Here is a 6,662-nt window from a genome sequence, read left to right on the forward strand (position 1 = left end):
TGAAGAAACATTTTATGATAAGTTTAATAGGCCCTTTTGTCAGCAGGAATGAAATGGTTCACTTCACCTTAACAAATACTTTTATAATAGACATAAAATATTCTTAAAATGTGGAAAATCATTTATGCCTCAGAGTACAAATTTTAATAGAAACTTTTTGCAACTTTCAATAGAATAATTATGGAATGAATAATATTTAGGCCTACATATCGATAGATATACAGTTGATAGAACAAAATAAGGACACAGTACCATCACTTTTGTTTCTATCATTTGTTACATGATTTGTTACTTTGTCATTTTGATGATCGTGGTTATGCACTGGCTTGGTTAATATCCTTTGTTTTCCTTAGGGATGCTGTCCTATTTAAGTGGGTGTGGGAGTTCTGACAAGTTTGTAGGAATGTTTGCATGAGACGAGAGCCATTATCCATAATAGACTATGAATGCTTTAGTCATGTCAGATTTAGTCATCTTGTTGGACTGTAGGCTATGTGTTTTAGGTGAAGACGTTTCTTTGAGAGCCGTCAACATTCAATGTTTATAGAAATAAATGACGATTAAGAATTTAAGTGATAGTCTTTCTGTTTGAGAACTACATTGATACTTAATTTAGTGCAACTTTCCCTCTATCTACGAATCACGCTTAAACTATTACAACAGAATCACATCTGACTATTGCCCTGACAGAAGCATATTCATCAAAGCTTGAGGCTGTTAAACAAAGTTCCACACTCCAGTAAAACCTGCAGTTAAAATTGCACGAAAAGTAATTACAGAAAAGCCACTTGTGATCAGTTTTAGCCTTTGAATGTCTGTAATTGACATTTTATATCTTGTTTCTTTTTGTTTTTGTACAGTTTGCAAAAAGTATATAGTCTCAGAGCGTGGTCAAATATTGCATAAAGAGAATTAAATGGCGGTCCTTCTAGTATGAGAGTGTTTAAGACTAGATTTGTTTGTTTCGATATTTATTTTAGAACTTTCTGCTATGTCTATACGAAACATCGACGTCAAAGATGAGTATTGCTGTTTTTCTGTTACCTATAAAACTATTACACTTCCAACTCGTCTAACTATTACACTTAAAGAGGTGAATTTCGCAGCACAGTCATAGATACACAGTTATTTTGTGTGTGTGTGTGTGTGTGTGTCGCTAAACAACAGTTAAGCTAATGAATTACAGTTGATACGTGGTATTTGATACGTTGTTTTTAAGAAATCCGAGGACTCCATGTTGTTCTTATTTAGCTAGCTCTTAGATAGATTTAGTTGTATCATTTTTTTTTTTTTTATAAATTTGCAAATCCAAAAACTGTTGTTACTTGGATGATGAATATCTTCACTTTATGATAGGAAAGTACGGACAGCGCCTTTGACCAATCCTCTACATATGGGGCACTTGCGCAGAGAAGGCGCACATTCTTTGCACACAACTAGGTGACCACAGGGGATGAAGACAATGTTCACTTCCTTATCCACGCTCCTCTTGAAGTCTTCTTAACTGTTCCTCCATAGGCAAGTCTGAAAGATCTTGACTCTGTGATGCAGCTTCATTTGTCTGAGCCATCAGTTCTCTCAGCAGGCAGACATCATTCTTCTTGATCCAGTTGCGGAAGACCTCTGCTGCTGCATTTCCTTTCGACAGGACTAACTCAATGAGCTGCCCTGTCTGCTGCTTGACTGTAGTGCAGTTACGAATAATGTCATACTCTTTCTGTGAGATGACGTTCTCCTCTAGAAGATGGTCCATTAAAGGGGTCATATAATAGAATAGAATAGAAAACCTTTATTGATCCCACAATGGGGAAATTCGTTTGAGGAGAAAAATACAGCATAACATTAGGAGAGGTGAGGAGAAAAAAGGCAACCCCCAGACTATGCTCCTGTAAGGAGTACAGTTTGGGAACAGTAAAAAACACCTCAGCAACATTAGCACATATCAGTACACAACATTAACACACAAGACTTGCAACAGGGGAGGGGAGTGGGGAATGGAGGTAACCCAGCATTAGCAAGCAGCCATCCGGTCCTGCAGCCAAATTACGGCGCTGGTCAGACCCGCCTGTCAGACTGGGGGTACAAAGCGTCGAAGACGAGGGATGGGGGGATGGGGAGGGTGATTGCATATCTGTGTATATGTAAGAGTTCGTGTATGTGTAGGCCTGGAGAGTCGCTACGCCTGACATCCTAATCTAGAAGCCTCAGTCCGCAGGATGCCATAGCGATACACAGCAGTTGCCATGGAGTCAACCTTGATCAGGTCCCAGACAGAGTCAACAATCAGCAGGTGTCAGTGGGGAGTGGGGGAAGGAACACAAGAGCGTCTCACAGCAGTGCTCTTCTGGAGGAGTTGTTGTTGCAGCAGCGGCCTCGGCCAAGGCCATTGCTGGTTGAGGGGGGCCAAAAGCAGATAAGATTGGGGTTGTTTGGTCTTGGGACGAATAGCCGCATTCAATTTACACAACTATTCCCCTGGTCCATTCCCCTGGTCCATTCTGGTCTCCACGATCCATTTGCCTTTGCAAAGCTGTAAGCTTCTCCAAGATGTTATCAATATTTTGGTTCATAGTCACCAAAGTCACAGTCTGAGTGCTGACAGCTCTGCCCACTGCTTCAATCATGACAGGCAGCCTTATGGGGTTTTGAACAGCTGTCACCGTCGTCTTAGGTCCTCGATAAACCAGGGCAATGCCTAATCCAAACAGCAGAAAACCTGTTATCATGGTTCCGAATAGGAAGATATCTTCAACGGTAATGGTACATGCACTTTTACAAGTTGATTGTACTGAAATGTGTGTTGGCAGTGCCTGTACACAACCATCATAAAATGATAAAAATCCATCCAGTGTTTTTTTTTAAATCTCCTTATATGTTTTACCCTCTCTGAAATCAAGCTGTTCGATTTTGTGACGTCACAAAATCGACGCCCCTCCCATGATGGTTGATTGACAGCAGCGTTTCTAACACAGACCCGCCCTCGCTCGTGAGCAGCTGTCTGCATCATAGCTCATCATAGTGCATTGTGTATATGCTGGAGCAGAATGGCGTCGTCTAAGTGATTGTGGTGTTCTGTTCTTGGGTGTAATAAGGAACACAGCAGTCATTTTGATGTTCCTAAATCCGAACTGCTGAAGACACAGTGGCTGAATTTTGTTTTTGAAGGGAATATGCCCAAAGCATTGACGCGGGGATTCCCTCGCGGGGATTCCCCACGATCAACGTCCATGCTTTCATGTTTGCGCGAATCATTTCACACACCAGACAGCTTTGCAAATGAGGGTCAGTAAAGCTGGTTTTGCTAATAAGCTGCTCCTGAAAAAAATTATCGGTACCAACGTGTTCCTGCTGAACCTCCAGAAGAAGTAAGTGTAACGTTTTATTAACCTTTATTAATATATTAATCTTTGCAAATAGCTTGCAGGCTTCAAGATGAATGCATCTAAGTTTTACACTCAGGGTACATTACGGCATGTTTTCTATGTACTACGTTCTCAATATAATTCATAATCCCATGTTTATAATGAACAACGCGTTATGGTTATTGAGTTATTATTAAAAACAGTGTATGCACAGAACAGAGGGGCGGGGTGAGCAAAGCTCATTATCATTTAAAGACACATGCACTTAAATGGCGTGCTGAAAACAGCTGGTTTTGACCAGGTAAAATGAGTGTTTTCTTACAATACTAATGAGAATTTTTAATTAAAGTATATTACAAACTTTTAATTTAGACCCTAAATAATCATATTAGCTTGTACAAAAATGGCATTATATGACCCCTTTAAGCTCTGCACACTTTTTAGGCGCTGTGACATGGCAAGATGATGTTTCTTAAGAAAAGTAAAACCATCTAATGCCATTTCCTCAGCAAGAAGCTCTCGCTCCTCCTCTCTCTTCTCATCTTCTGCACTTAGTCAATCAGACACCAACTCTTGAACGGTTTTGTAATTTTCTCCACTTGCGAGAATTTTGCTTTGAACGGTTTGCTTCCCCAGGCCACGCTCAAATCCCATCTCTAAAGCAGACTTCACCACAGGATTGTTCATCATCACTTCATCTTCTGAACGGTCTTCTCCAGGACCCAGGTGTACAACAGGTGGATCAACAAATTCTCTTGAGTTGCTGTCTCCATTAGTCAATAGCTGTTCAAATAGTCTTGGAAATCTTGCTTGAATCTGATGAACAAACTCTTGGCCCTTTTCTTGCAACAGGTATTCACATCTTGGAAACCACTTAGCATGTTCTACCCATGGATCATCACCAGACTCCCAACATCTGAGTCCACCATCACAACAAAAGCACTTCACGTCATCATTACGACCAACATAGTAAAAACCAGCCTTAGCCAATTGGTCTGGTCGAACAGTTATTCTTGAGGGTCAGTTGACAAATGTGAGCAACCTTTCTTCACGCTGTTGCATTGCCGAGTTAGATACATTGGAAAGGCCGCCACCAGATAAAGGTACATTATCTGCATGGTCACCTCGAACGAAGCGGCAGTTGGGGTAATGCCTTTGGTGCTCTGATACTGCCCGATCTCCCGGTTCCCAGTTGCTAAGCTGGCCTTCACAACTGAAGCAAGCCACTCTGTCGCCCTGACCAAGGTAGTAGAAACCACTTTTGGCAAGCTCGACTGGAGTTACTGTAGCAAGAGTCCAATTCTGAAAGGTGTCAAGGCGTTCCTGTTCCCGACGCATGCCAGGATTGTGACAAGCCGGAGGTCGCTGGTGAGACATATCCTCAACTCCACGGGAGGAAATGGGACTGGAGAGGGCCAGGTTGCTGAATACCATGTTTAAGTAATCCACCTGCTCTTCCGTTTGGCCTGAAACGGATGCCGTGGTGGTCGATGTTACGGCTGTCGCAGGGGCGGAAAGCTGTAGGATGGCTACGTTGCGAAGCGGGGAAAAGGCAGAGTGAGAGGACGACAGGAGGTTTGCAGTGGCGGGTAAACTCTGGATGAAGACATAAAAATGTGACCACAGGGCGTGTCCACTCAAGCCCTTCTCTCTGCTGGACATCCCATGACTAGTGTCTAGTCGCCCATGACAGAACACATCATTTAATTTAATAAAAAAATTGAATGAACTCCTGAACAGATAGAAGGTCGACGTAGGGGGTATGTGCTTCCTCCCTCTATGATGCAGGAACCGATGCTAAGAAAAAAATCAAATTTTGTTCAACACCACAAAATGCCCTTTCTTCTGTTCTGTACACAGCGGGCAAATTAGTTGTATCATTTGAAAAATCACCACACAATTTCAGAGACGCGATGTGCCTCTGTGGTCCGTGGCGCAGCGCATCCAAGCATGGAATGGAAATGGTTGCCACCTCTGGAATACAGTAATTAAAATGCAGAAAACAAATATTGAAATATTGAAATATTTAATCTTTTAAATCATGTAGTTTTTTTAATTATTCTAAATATTATTATTATTACACTATTATAATACTATTTTTATGAGCTCAGACATTACCACAATAGTAATTTTTGTAATTTTGTTTTATTTCAACATTATACTTTCGAGTATACATTGAAATAGTGAAGAAAATGATAGATCGGCATTACGTACATAAAGTAAAACAATAACGACATTTACAGATGGTCTAACCAGAATAGGAAATCTCTGCAGGCTATTATGTCTTGCTCTAGGGTATAGTTGACCAGACGTTCAACTAATTCACCAATGTCAGTTTTTGCATTTTTTGACACCAGTGACACACAGAGATCCGTTACAAAAGTACAAATAGCGAGTATCTCGGTGACTCCGAATTGGTCAGAACATGCACGCAACACATCCAGAACTTTTCTGAGGATTACGGTAGGATTACTCTGGATTGGCTGATTTTACTCCCGGACATGTTTTTGGAACTAGCATACCCCGAGTAAGCAAGGTTTGGGTTTATCAACCAAGAGTTCAATATATGTTTGACTGTAAGATAACCTAGCTTTCTGGAATACCTCACTGGGCTGGGCTTGCTTGTTTGTTTTTTAATAACAAAAACACAGCAATAAAAAAAATTAAACACAAATATGATATCTAAAAGTAATTTTGCTTATTCGTATGGTTGAATTGGATCATCTAAGGACAGCAGCAAAGACATTGGTTAATACAATGAGATTAAATGCATAAAGTAGCCTATATATGTGTTATTTTGCATATTTGCATAATATTCTGAGTTTGCATTCCACTGTTTTTCTTTTGAGGTATATTGAATCTGTTTTAGTGCCAGCGAGATGAGTAAAAGTTCACATTAGTCCAAATCTACAATAAGCATCATGTTCACACAGCACTCTGCACTTACTCCCGATTTCTCTCAACATGAGGACACGAGAGCTATCAATAAATAAGAAAAACGCAAATAAAAACTTGCGTTACTTATTTGAAAAAGTAACTCAAAAATGTTGTTATACATTTAAAAGTTACTTGTAATGTGATATCCCCACATCAACACTGATCAAAACACTAGTTGCTGAGATACATCCGTTGTGACAACTTCCCCATGTGACTCCCCTATATACACTTCCTTAAACATTTTGTAAAACCTTTGGTATACTAGTTTTGTTTTAAAGTGTATTTTCTAGACAAAACAGACTATAACCCAACACTCCCTGCAAAGATACAGATAAATCTTTGTTTGATGCATCTGAAAACACT

At 40.4% G+C, this 6,662-nt stretch overlaps 1 pseudogene across 1 annotated transcript; it reads right to left on the reverse strand.

Annotated features, from left to right (window-relative positions):
• Positions 1-3,737: 3,737 nt before the first annotated feature.
• LOC311293763 (baculoviral IAP repeat-containing protein 2-like) lies at positions 3,738-5,024 on the reverse strand (annotated as a pseudogene). Its single transcript has one exon. The product of its transcript is annotated as a baculoviral IAP repeat-containing protein 2-like (transcript).
• Positions 5,025-6,662: the final 1,638 nt, after the last annotated feature.

Source organism: Rutilus rutilus, assembly GCF_951802725.1.
Source record: "Rutilus rutilus genome assembly, chromosome: 7".
Lineage (NCBI taxonomy): Eukaryota > Metazoa > Chordata > Actinopteri > Cypriniformes > Leuciscidae > Rutilus > Rutilus rutilus.